Source organism: Lycorma delicatula, chromosome 7 (genome assembly GCF_047948215.1).
Source record: "Lycorma delicatula isolate Av1 chromosome 7, ASM4794821v1, whole genome shotgun sequence".
In the NCBI taxonomy this organism is placed as follows: domain Eukaryota; kingdom Metazoa; phylum Arthropoda; class Insecta; order Hemiptera; family Fulgoridae; genus Lycorma; species Lycorma delicatula.
Window position 1 is genome coordinate 4,953,463 of NC_134461.1, and position 14,304 is coordinate 4,967,766.

The 14,304-nt window shown below is 32.5% G+C and overlaps 1 protein-coding gene across 4 annotated transcripts in view; it reads left to right on the top strand.

Moving 5' to 3' along the window:
* The window catches only part of Pdzd8 (PDZ domain containing 8), a 158,100-nt gene that overhangs the window by 78,424 nt on the left and 65,372 nt on the right, over window positions 1-14,304 (top strand). The window lies entirely within an intron of this gene.

Genomic DNA, 14,304 nt, shown 5'->3' on the forward strand with positions numbered 1-14,304 from the left:
AAATTCAGAAAATTAACTGCATTTTATATGGGTATAATTTGAGCCCTAAAAAAGGTATAACATTGAATCTTGTAATAATATTTTGTTTAGGCTTTCTGCTTACCCAAGAATTCAAAACAAAAAATACAACAAAAGAATTATAACATGCTCTCAGTAACTATGAAACAACATAAGTGATCCTTACAGTGTAAAAGAAAAACCTACTGTTTTTAGACAATAGGTAATGTATTCGATTACCAACAAACCGCCAGCTCAACAGAAAGATTGTAAAGATTGTAGCAATGTTGATATACAACAAGTAGCGCGTTTATATACTGTACCGGTGTTAAATGTACTATAATTTTTTTTTTATCTAACCAAATTAATTTGAAAAAATATATTAGGTCAGCTTGGACCTACAGGATGGGCAGGAAGTCCCTTTACTCTGTAATAAATTCAGCTTAACTGGATTTATTACTTTTGGACTTTACTGTTGCCAATTCTTACTGCTCATATTGCTCACTGCTGCTGGAAAAAATTGTGGTAGGATAAACTGTGGCGGGGATCGTTTGGTTTGTTCTTTTGTGATGGGATGACCTTAGTTGTAGTCCAGTGTGGAATGATGGCGGATAAGAGTATGTTCACTGTCAAAAAGTGTTTTTTAAGCTTATATGTGGTCCTCAAACGTACTCGTAAAAAATTGGAAAACATTATGAATGACCTTTTTGTGTGTTTTGGAAATCATCACGGTAAATGTTACCGATATTGGAGAAGAAGGGTTTTGCAACGAGAAGCGTTCTTGTTGCGCCAGACAGCAGGAGGCCAAGCACTCGAGCTGAGATGTGTGCTGCTGTGGAGGCATCGATTCAACAATCACCGATGAAATTAATGTGCAAACGTTCTGCAGAGTTAGGCGTTTCAAGATTGACAATGCGAGACCATATGCGGAAGGACTTGAAATTTTTTCGTTCAGCCACAGTTAGATGAGTAGTGTGACAATGACCTTGATCAACATGTTTATGCGTGTCAATTATTACTTGAACGCTTTCCGAGAGCAAACGATAAAAAAAGTCATGTTCTTAGAAGGGCGTGTGATTTTTTGAAACTCTTGTAACCGAAAATTTTTTTGGGCGATAGATAATTCTCACTTTTTGAAGAAATCGAATCCCATCTGCCTCATGTTATGATTTGGGTTGGGATGACAGCTGAATATCTTCTTTGTCCCCAATTTTTGATGGCGCAGTTAACCGACTAGTTATTTGAGAACGATTGAAAGTTGGTTGCTTCCAGAATTAATGGCAAAAGGGATCACTGACAACATTATGTTTCAACAAGACAGTGCTCCCGCATTTTGCTTTGAATGTCTGCAGACGCCTCTATGAAATTTTTCTCCCCACTTGATCGGCGTCCTATCAGCAAACTGTTCCGACCCACATCGAGTCAAAACATTTACTGGCTCCATCACCTTTGGCCAGCAAGAAGTCCTGACTTCACCGCACCTGACATTGCACTCTCGGGTTTTATAAAAGAAAATATTGAAAATGCAGATATGTCAACAACAAGCAGCTTTAAGATGCTGTTCATTGACAACTTGAACGTGCTCTTCAAGGGAAAATTTATTGTTTCGTTCAACATTTGAAATGGTCACGTCTGATATGCTGTTGCGGATGAACAACTCAACTTGGAGGCGGATGCAGCTGTGCATTGAACATTGTGGAACACATAGACGTTTTAGATCCATAGAAGGTTAGCTGCACCTAGCCTAATAATTTCATAATAGTGTAAAGGGACTTCCCACCCGTGTAGGTTGGGAATATTATATTATTTTTAATTAATTGACCTATATTAATATTAAAAATCTCATTAATAGACCGATATTGATTTTTTTTTTTTTTTAAATCAACTGCTATACACAGAGCAAAAGCTATAGCTCAGTTTGAGGTAATATTTTTTTTTACAACTGTTGAAATAGTGTACTATATTAAACGATTAGAGTGTTCAGTTTTTAAAATACATATAATGGGTACTAAAATTCAAGAAATGCATATTCTGGTAGGATAGGGAATTTACTGTTGCTTCAAATTTTAATTCAAAAGGTGTTCTGGGGTCAATTTCTTTTTGGATATGGAATTTTTCAAGTGTAATAAAAATTTATTTCTTATTTTAAAAAAGAGGATGCTAGGTAGGAATAATTGCAATTACTGTTACGTGATGTATTATTAGTACTTTCTATGCTTTCTCAGATACCATTAAGATGAATACTGTTTATCCATCCCATCTGTTTATCTTTACTTGTGACAAATTGGCAGTTATCTGACAATATTAAGGATACAAACTTAGAAAAAAACAAACTGAACTGTCAATTTTATCAGATTTAAAAAATACTTTTTTTAAGCTGTTAAAACTACTAATTAATTATTAAAATGTACTTTAATAAAGTATTAAAAATTAGAAAAACCATAAAATTCAAAACATTGTCTGAGTGCTCTTTGCTTTAAAATGATGCACCATAATTTATAGAGTTAAAAAATATAATGAAATTAAATTGCCTTTTTCCAATTGTCATTCTTTTTTTTGCATAGACAACCATATTTGAATAAACTGATGTCTTTTACAGTTATAATGGTAAGTTATAAAAAAAAAATGTAATGTAATTTCATGTGAAATAGAAAATTAGAAATGTAAAAATTGATGTTTTTGCCATATTATATTATTTTATTGTAATGAACATAACTATATGTTTGTGGTGCATATACACCACAAACATATAGTATACATATATTAAGCTGTGATTTTCAGTTCTAATACTTTTTATTGGTAACATTTAAGTTAAATTTTAATGCCGTGTAATAAGATGCCTAATTATTAAATTAATAAGCATGTATATATGAGATGTGATAAAAATCATAATGAAGATTTTAATTTTGATCAAAAAGAATTTACTTATTCTACTGGGGATAGAATAATCTACTGGGGATTATTCTACTATCTGCTAGGCACCGGGGATTGACCAACTTGACCCAGATATTTTCTATCATTTGCTGCTCATAAGAGAGCTGCTTGGCAGGCTGTTCTCGGGGTGCCTAAACTTAGATTGCTTTCCGACTTGTTGGAAAGTGGCTTAGGTGAGGGTGCTCTTAAAATCAGGAAAGTATCCGAGTGAGGTCAGCAGTTATCGACCCATCAGTAAGTTGCTTGAAAGGCTGGTTGTGGAACGGCTCTGGGAAAACATCGATATGAACTCGCTTCTAAATCGAGGCCGGTATGGCTTCATGAAAGGGGTTGGCACCGAGGATTGCATCTTAAATGCTCTTGCCAAGGTGGAAAACACCAACTGTAAATATGCTTTGGCAATTTTTATAGACAGAGGCAGCATTTTCTATCTTGTGTTGGAGTTCTGTCCTCAATGAGTTGGAATGCCGCAATGTTCCCATAGCCCTGCAGGTCATGGAACCTGCTGTATTCCTGATATTGCTGTGGAACCTGGTATTCAGTGAATTTTTGGGACTGACATTCCTGGAAGTGGTCATGGCCCAAGCTTTCGCCGATGACTGTCTCCTGTTGATTCATGGTAACTCACTACTACAGTTAGAAGACCGAGCGCAGGCGGCTTTGCTAACTGCAGAAGGGTGAATGACATTCAAAATTTAAAGATTTCTGTGCCCAAGATCAAGTTTATGCTTCTCCAGGGTGCAGACAAATTATCATATAGTCGTAACCCCCATATTAAGTATAAAGGCTGTATAGTGTCAGCCAAGTTCGAGTTCTTAAGTACCTAGGTGTTTTGTTCGATGAGAAGTTACTGCCCAGCTCTTGGGGGGGGGGGGCAGAATTCAGGCCACCCTGGAATTTAGAAGTCAAGGGGAAAATTGGCCCCCGAGTCAATGTGCGAGCGCTGCATTTTCGGACCGTGTGGGATTCCTTGATGCAGTTTCTTTGTTCAACCGACATCAGTAGTTTACCTAAGGGAAAAAACTCCTACTGCACTGCTGCAGGAAGCTAACCAAGTGATATGGAGCCAGATTAAGGCTCCAAGCGCTTTAATGGTGGACAGGTACTTGCTGGTATTCAGCAACCTAGGCATGGCAGCAAATTGCTGTCTTTGACAAGATAATTTTAATTATTGATAGTCATATATGTTTTAGTAGTTGATGGGGTGCGCCTACCCATTTTAGTGATATACGTCAAGTGGGTGGTGGGACACGCAGAGTTGTGTATGGTACCACACTTATTCTGCACACGCTTTTAGGTTAGCCGTAGGACCTAGTTAGGACACTGGTCGCTAAACTGTTTTGAGGCTCAGTAGCCATTTGTGGCACAGACATTCGGTCTTATGCTTTAGGGCGACCGAATGGGGTGATGGCAGGAGAAATGCCAAGCAAACCAATCTTATTTTACTATATTGTCTCCTTCAAAGTAAGCTTTCTGAGATGTGACACACTTATGTCAGGGTTTCTTCCAATCCTAAAAAGATTTGTGAGAAGCATTTTTGTATTTTAAGTTCATTTAGCGATTTTAATTTTCTGTTAACCAGATAGAACAAGAAAAAATTCCAGGGTCCTGTGTTTGGAGAGTACAGAGACTGCAGCCCTAATATGGAACTATTTTTGGCTAAATAATCACAAGTTAATAGAAGCTGTAATGTAATTATGGTGGAAAATCCAAGAATTGTTTGCACAAATTTGTGGTTGTTTCTTCAGATTGCCTCACACAAATGGCATAAAACCCCCAAATGTAATATTGTTACTTAAAATCTTGTAAGAATTCTTAATGGACTATCCATTGTAATTGAAACAAAAATTGGATTACAATGTTTAGTTTTGAGAACCTTAATGTGCAGCTGAATGCTGAATGCTTTTTTCTCTTGGTTCTTTAAGAAGCTTCTTCCATCAGAATGATTGGATTTTTGTTTCAATATCAATATCATCCACACTTTTTCATTTTTATAACATGTTTGAATAATTCTCTGTCAACAGTGATGTCTGCTAACAATTGTTTCAAAATGTTTATGTGATGTCTCTTTTGTTGAAAATTCAACATTTTTGTGCTGCACTCATTTTATACTCAAAATGTCAGTTGTAATTGTTTCACACAGCCGTAAGAGATTCTCACCTCTTCAACAAATTTTTTAATTGTGATTAGATGACTACTGATTCCACTGTCCTTTATTCTATTGATATTTTAATCAGTTGTTGATGTGTTACAGTGTTTAACCTTATATCATCTTCACAGCCTTCTTGAAACTGTTTGAACCTCTCGTAAACCTTTTATGTCAACATAACATTCTCATTCAAAGCTTACTCTAACATCTTCATCACTTCTCCTTACTTTATTCCACTTTTGATGCAAATCCTTTGCTCTGTCATTTTCATATAAAATAATTGGCCACAATCATAATAAAATACATTCTAATTCAGCTTTCAAATATTTTAACCGCGGTTCAAGGGATATAATCTATCATCTTTCACAGGATCCATTACAGTTATTTTTTTCTATATAACTGTTAGTATTTTTTTTAAAGATTATTTATGTTTACTAATATAATTGTATATAATAGTTAAAAAAATAATAATTTTTTAATTATAATAAAAAAGTTTTAAACAAAATATTTTACATAATTTGTTTTATAAAATTAATTTTAGAATAAAAGAAACTGTAAATTAATATTTTATGTTACATTGAAATCCAGTAGATTGCAGGTTTTTTTATGGTTGAATTTAATAGATGACATTAGTATGCTCTTTCTTTGTATTATTTGAAATAATTCTAGGTAAAATGTTATTCTCACAGATTTTTGGAATTTGATCATCGTATAATTTCTTTTTACTCAGGGTACATATTTTTCATTCTTAAAAATGGATAATGTGGTTGTTATGGTGGGGAGGTTTTAACTTGAATATATTAAATAGCAGTTATACCTGAAGTATTCTGCACGCCTGTAAAGTCACAGTACTGCAATTTAAAAAGGAAAAATAATGAAGGCATAAAACAAGTAGCAAATTAAAGAAAAACATTTCAATATTTACTTTGTGATCATTGGAATTCAGTATAAGTTTCAAGAATTCTCCTGGATACATTGATACAACGGTATGATTTCTACATATACTGTAGAGAATGTCAAGCATGATAGTTGCAGTTACCTCCAAGACTGGCTGTTTCAAGTGGTAGATAGATGGAATTGATGGTTATAGTATACACATGTTGCTTCATAAACTCCAGAAATGAAAGTCTACAGAAAAGTAAGATCAAGTGGCTCTCAAGACTGTGATTTCCAGCCACCTCTTTCAGTCCATTGTTGGGAAAATGTTCCATTAAGGAAATCACTTACACATTTGCGTAGTATGAACGATACTATCCTAATGGCATTTGTGGAAATATAAAATGGTTCAAGCATACCTTAATAATTGTTAAATGCCTATAGATTCCATAAAAATAGAATTTCAAATTACTTGTTCTTGCCTGAAAACTAATCAGACATTACCCTTCAGGAAATCACATTCATGTTCAATGAATTAATTAGGATTTTGTGCGGTTCAAATATTAGTATTGTCTATCCATATTTATAAATAAATACATTAATATTATCTTTGTATTAGAGCAGTATTGTTTCAAATTTTGCTATTTAAAATGCCGACTAAACCTTCCTGTATAGTGTCACAATCGTGATCAGTGAGGGTGTACTGACCATATTGTACCTTTTGCTACACAAATGTGTTCTCCTGCTCAACACTTCTTCAGATACTATAAATAATACTGTTTATCTTTAATTTGATGTTTGCTTCATGTTTCGTCACATTTTCTTTCAAGGTAAGAGCAATTTTGAACTGTATCATGACTTAATGAACATGCTACACATCATTTCAATTCCTTGGGTAAAATAACATTTTTTGTCTAGAAAAATTACGTTTCTTATTACTCATTCAAAACGGGTGGCTTCTTTAACATTAATTTATTTGAAACACTAGAGTTTTTGTGATGTGTAAAAATATGATAGACAGTAAGTACTGTTATACTGTACAATTTTATTATAATAAAATCAACCTCTTCTGTCACAACTTTCACACAATCTCGTCATCATAAATTTTAAATGTTGGTTCCCTTGAATCCAATTCTAGCCAGTCTTGCACTTCATTTTCCTTTACGTTTTCACATCCTGGTGTATTTTCTAATAAAGCACAAAACTCCTCATTCAATGTCATAGACAAAATTTTCTGATCGTTAACCTGTTGAATTTCTGGCCATATTTTTGTAAATGATTTATCGATTGAATTCCATGATTCTGCCAACGTGTAAATTTTATGTTTTATGGTCAGCGCTTCTAATGTGGGTGTAACTTGAAACTTTGATGCTAGAATATGAGATAACATCTTTCATTTATAATGTTCTTTTATTGCTGCTACGATACCCTGATCCGTAGGTTGACAAATGGTTGTTACATTTGGTGGAAAAAAACTGTCTTAATGTTTCCCAAAATTAAAACATCTTCAGATGGATGGCAGGGTGCATTGCCCAACAAGAGAACTGTATTTTCCGGCAATTTCTTTATTTGTAAATAATTTTTCACATGTAGAACAAAATTGTGGTTAAACCGATTCTCAAAAATGTCTGCACTCATCCACGCCGATTTTTGGTTAGTGTACTTAACAGGCGATGAATCTAATTTTAAGTCTTTTAATACCACAGGATTAGAAGCTTTGCTGATCACAAGAAGAGGTACTTGTCATCACCGCTAGGGTTACTGTAGACAAGAACAGTTATTTGCTCTTTACTAATTATAAAGCCGGGTGCAGAACCTTCTTCCTTTGTTGCTATAGTTTTCGATGGCAGCATTCTAAAATATAATCCTGCCTCATCAGCTTTATATACTACTTGATCTGGTCACAGATTTTCTGACTGAACAAGAGCAGAAATCAGCGTTGTCAGTATCGGCAGATAAGTTTTTTCCTGATACGGCTAATCATATTATGCCATGACGATTACTAAATTTCTCCAGCCAGCCTTTACTGGCAGAAAATGTATCTGGGCCATTAAATTTTTTGTCCAGTTGAATAGTCTTTCTTGAAAAATAAGGCCAAATACTGGTACCCCAAAGGTTCTCTATTGTCTGAAACACAAGGAAATGGCATGATTTAAAGCATCCTGAACAGGCAGTTTTCAGTGTAGATCATTTATTTAAAAACTTTTCAGGCATTTTTGAACAGTATCCTTCAATTTCTTTTTTGTTCCGCAAATCCCCAACGGTTGTTTATTGGACACCAAACTCATAAGAAAATTTTTTTTAATCGATCTCTGGCGTTTAATTTTTTAATTGCTTCCAATTTTTTGTCCATTGGACCACCACCCATTTAAGTTTTGAATTAGTAACTAAGAGAATTTATTGCTGTGATTTACTGCCAAGTGCTGTAAATATGCAATAGTAATTACATACAAGGAATAATCTTCAGCAATAGACAGTAATAAAATTGTGCATAGAGTAAATGACATCATGGTTAATTTTTTATTTTTAGTTTTACTGTACTTCAGAATTTGTTGTACTTGAGGCTAATTATGGATTTAATAAATAATTTGTAACATAGTGAAAAGATGCCATGCCTGAACAGATTCGAATCCTCAACCGTCGGATGAATGAATGAGATGCTACTTGACCACGGTGGCTGGTCATCTCAGCTGAGAGACCTCGGTTAAGGGAGGTCCTACTATATATATATATATATATATATATATATATATATATATATATATATATATGTATTTTTTTTTTCTGTACCTATAAAGCAACTTGTCCTGACTGACTGACTTGATTCATCAATGCTCAGAAAAAACTACTGAGGATAAACTGATCAAAATTTGTATACATGTCCTTCTTATGATGTAAGTTCACACTAAGAAAGGATTTTTTGAAATTCCTTATTTAAAGGGTTAAAATAGAGTAAAAATGAAATTTACTACTTTTATAATCTCTCTGTAACAGATGAAACTATCAACTTGATTTTTGGTGTGTGTAATCTTCGTTTGAATATCTAAAAATAATTTCTAGATTTTTTGAAATTTCAAGTTTAAGGTTAAAATGGATTTTAATGCAGTTATAATCAATATTTTAAAGACTGATGCCAACCGTTTTAAATCTACATTCTTAAATCGCTCAAAGTTTTGGGTCCTTACTGATCAAACTGCAACTCTAAAGAAATCACAATACACTGATATTTTTTATAAATTGAACAGGCTTTAATTTTTATTTATCTTTATTATTCTCGAAAGCATGAGTTTAATGAACACAACAGAGGTGTCCACGGGGCAGAGCCCTCTGGCTAGACTGAAAGGATGAGCAAAGCGAGCCATGACCAGCTAAATATCCCTTGACCATGATGGGAAATGCAAATAACCATATAGCGCGGGTGAAGCCACTACTAGGATGTTAGTATATATCATCATCATCATCATATCAGCCATTGTTGATCCACTGCAGGGTGAAGGCCTCTTCAGCTAGTTTCCAATTAATACAGTCTTGTGCAGTCTTCTGCCAATTCAGTCCAATGTACTTAATAATATCATCAATCGAATGAGTCTTTGGTCTTTTTTGTGGGCATTTAACATGCAACGGTATCTATTTAAGTACTAATTTAATCCATGTGCCATCACTTCTTGAAAAAGATGTTAAGTCTCCTAAATGCCTGTCACCCAAGCTTAACTCATTGTTAAACTTTTTTGATTGTATCACCCTCAGTTGACATTCATTGGCCGAGATATATATAATGATATCTGTTTGAGTTCTTCTTCATGGACAAGAATATTTTTTTCTTGGCAAACTTTTTTAAACATGTCCTGGCTCATTTAAGATTCATCCTTAGACTATAGGGTTCTTCAGCCACCTGGGTTCCTGTATGTGTCTTTATAGTTTTGGTTCTTGTGAGAAGAGAACTGTATGTCATTTGCCAGTCTCAGGTAGTTTGGATCATATACCCATTCCAGTGTTCTAAATACCTCCTTGAGGCAGATTGAGAAAACCCTTCTCATACATTTTTTTTGTATGTTTATCTCTACTTTATGTTTCTTGACACAGATGGTAGCTTTTGCTTCTTCGGATGTTGATTGTAGCAAATTTATGAAGGCTGTGTTTACACCCTCATTAAGCAATGCAGGCTTGTGTTGTTAACAAATCAAATGCCTTTTTGTAGTCAATAAAAGCCATTTGTAGTGACATGGTATACTCGTGTCTTTCTATGATTTGCTGAACAACTGGATTTAAACTATTGTTTGGCTTTAAAAGCTAAACTCTTTTTGAAGCCTGTCTGCTCCTTTGGTTGTAATTGATTGAGTGTTGTTAATAGCATTTTTTTTTTTTTTTTTTTTTGCTATTGCCTCATAGATAACTGAGGAGGCTTTTTGGGGATAATTCTTCAGGTATTCCTGAATTACTGTATATATATATATATATATATATATATATATATATATTTTACAGGCCTTACTGAAGAGATAATATCACTGTAGTTTTCTCAAGACTGTTGTAAAATTATAACATTAAACTGTAGAAAATATAAAACAAGTGGCATTTGTGTATGTCACTTATGTCTCATATATATAATTTTCTAAAATAGTCCTTTCAAGACTCATATCACTTCTGCACTAATAATTTAAATATATAATATAAATCAACTTAATCCACCCAAATACAGAAATAAGAAAACTCTTATCTTATTTTACTACTTTTATTTGTCTTTTCTTTATAATTTTTATGATAGTACTTTTGCGGGATCCTGCATAATCAATCATATATGAAATTTGTATACAATTACATATTAAACACAAAAGATTAAAATTATATACACACATATAGAAAGGCATATGAAATCATAAGTAAAATAAAAACATAATAACCTGTATGTGGCTAGCCACTAAAACTAATATTTTATTTTACTTATGACTAAGTATGCCTTTGTATGTGTATATATAATTTTAATATTTTGTGTTTAATATATAATTGTATACAAAATTTATGTACGACTGATGATGCGGGATCCTGCGAAAGTACTATCATAAAAATTACAAAGAAAATAAAAATAATAAAATCAGGTAAGAGTTTTCTTATTTTTGTATTTGGATGGATTAAGTTGATTTATATATATATATATATATATATATATGTGTGTGTGTGTGTGTGTGTGTGTGTGTGTGTGTGTGTGTGTGTGTGTGTGTGTGTGTGTGTGTGTGTGTGTGTGTGTGTGTGTGTGTGTGTGTGTGTGTGTGTGTGTGTGTGTGTGTGTGTGTGTGTGTGTGTGTGTGTGTGTGTGTGTGTGTGTGTGTGTGTGTGTGTGTGTGTGTGTGTGTGTGTGTGTGTGTGTATTTAGTTGAATTAAAGGAACTTTAATTATATATATAAAAAAATTACCCAGTGTCACTTTTGATGATATTCCACATAATTAATGAAAATAAATCATTTGAATGACCAAATTGTTTGGCCTTTAAAATAATCTTTGCCATCTTGGTGGTGTCTTGCTGCTATACTTTATAAACAAATTTAAACAAAGATTTTTGAAAGAGAATCACAACATTTGGTGCTTCGGTAACTATTTATTTGATGCAACTAGGAAGTCTATTTATTATTGTAATTTTTTCCAGAAATACTTGGAAAATGTTTTGTTAGCTGCATAAATAAGTTTTTTTTGTCGGATCATTTCCAATGTGATTTTAACAGTGCTTTCTGTGCTTCTTCCGCTTTCAGAGAATGTTGGATGAATTCAATATTTGATTTGGAAGCTCTAAGCTGTAGATTCTACAGTCACATCGATTCGTGTGACCATTAAAAGTTGCCTTGTCTGTGTATGTTTTAGAAGATTATTTTCACTGATCTTGCTTAGCATAAAATTTAAAAAACTAAAAATCCGAAACGTCTAATTTCACATCTTAGTTGAAATGTGAATGAAAATAATCGTAATTTCTTTCATATTACATCATATATAAACCGATTTAGAGATACTGTACTTCAAACCACACCATTTCTTTAACATCTTCTGGCTGTTAATAGAAGACCAAATGCAATTGACATTTTTCTAATGTGTATAGCCTTCCTGCTGACTCACTCTTTTCTATCTGCCTAAACTTAACATTTTGAAACAATAGTTATTAATGTCAGAGCTAAATTACCATATTTTTATCTAAACTTAAACAGAACGGACTTTTATTTCACCGATCAAATTCTATGAACTTTTTCTTGAACAGATGCCATGTTATCATCGATTTAACAAAGTATTAATGGAAATGCTACACAATTAATAATTAGTATAGTCAATGTAAACTTGTTTATTTTCTTTCATCATAACAAAAAAAACACTTGTACTTCACTACCTAGATCTACTGAGTGGAAAATTATTAGATTATTGAGTGTTGTGATCTTTTTAGAAATCCTGTATGAAGTCTTGCCTTAGAATTGCTTAGCTCATCGGAACAAATTAAAAAAAAACAAAACAGTAGATAACTTATATTAAAGTTTTTATTTTCTGAATTTAGACCTCTCAATATCCTTTAAGTTCTGAAGAAGTTATTCTCATATAATCTTTTTATTTCCTTGTATGAAGTAAAGGAAGTATTGTGATTGTGAAAAATTTCGGTTTTCAGATTTCAATGGAAATATCCATTTTAACCATCCCTGAATCCTATCTGACTTATTTCGGCGTAAAGTTTGTACATATGTATCTTACAAGTCAAAAAACAATTAGTCGTAGGATGTTGATATGTTGGATTTAGGACTGTTGTAACATCTAGTTGTGCACCTCCCCTTTTGATTGCAATTGACTGAACCAAAAGTGTCCAAAAAATCCCAAGAACCAAAAAGTTTGGATTTTTTACTTTTACGTAACTGTAATAAACCTTTATTGAGATCTTTTCAACGATATATCATAAGCAGTACTTATTTCAATTGGTTCTATACTTATAGCCAAATAAAATGCTAATGAAAGATTTGGGTCTTACAAAGGGAAGGCATATCGGTTCAAATCAAACTTCATCTTCTTTTTTTTAACTTTTTTTAATTTAAATAAATTGATTTATTAATAATTATTAACCTTTGAGTGTAAAAAAATTTTACAATATATAATTAAATAACAATAAAAAAAAATTGTAAAAATATCATAAGTTATTAATGAAATAACATCATACACGTACTTTTCATTTTAAAAAAATGTGTATGTATAATTTAACAGGCATTCAAAGAAATCATGCAGTGTCCACATCAGATCTTTTTTTTTACGCTTTTGAAAGAGTTTTACCTGTCTAGTCCAAGTGGTTCAGGAGATATAGTAGATTTAAAAATAAATTCTTTCTCCTGTGGGCAGCCCTATGCAAACGTTTAAATGCTATTATCCTTTTATTAATAAGTATGCAAGCAGAAAAATGCCCTATCCTTGCTAGAAATTGTAATGACCAATCTATAAGCTGACTGTTTCATAAAATGACCTGAATTTAATCTACCAAAAATGAAACCGAATTTATTATTTCATTTCATCTGATAATGAAAGATGTTTTACTTGTTTACAATTTCAGAAAGATAGCTGACACAGTTGTATTAATTATTAAGAAAGTAATAAAGCTCAGTAAAATTCATAACAGGAATAATTCAGTGCTGTGTAGATGACATTGTAGTGATCTACATCACTTGATTATAGAAAATCTTAAGGTACACAAATATCTATCTATATTTTTATTTGCATTCTTTTTAATAAACAGATGACTGCTTTTAAGATATTTTGTAATCATCTCAGAAATGGAAATAACAGTTTTATTTTTTTTTTTTTTTTAGTCGATGAAACTCCTTAATTCACTGAACTAGAAAACTGACTTTAGCTGTCTTACTAAAAAAATGACTTCCTCTTCTAAAGGGATATATTTTTTTTAATGTATTATGTAGTTAATCTTGATTAAAAATTTTCTTTTGTTTTAAAAAGTTTTAAAGTTTCCATAAATGATTCCATTTTATAGAATGTATTGTATGTAAATAAATTCTTGAAAGAATAAGCTGTAAGACAAATGTTATCAAAATTTTATGGATTTGCAGTGATAAGCTAAGCTAAAGCAAGGCTTCATATTTTGTTGCACGAGGTGTGTAAAGTTTCTGCTTTATTTGTTATAATTTTTTAAAAAGTTTTTATCCTGCCAGATAAATTTGGTATTTTGTAATTAACAGAGTGTGCGTGTGTGTATGGGTGTGTGTACATATATATATATATATGTGTGTGTGTGTGTGTGTGTGTGTGTGTCTGTATATGTGTTTGACTTTTTGAAAACTGTTAAATGTTTGTACATTGGCTTATATTTGCATGTACTTAGTTT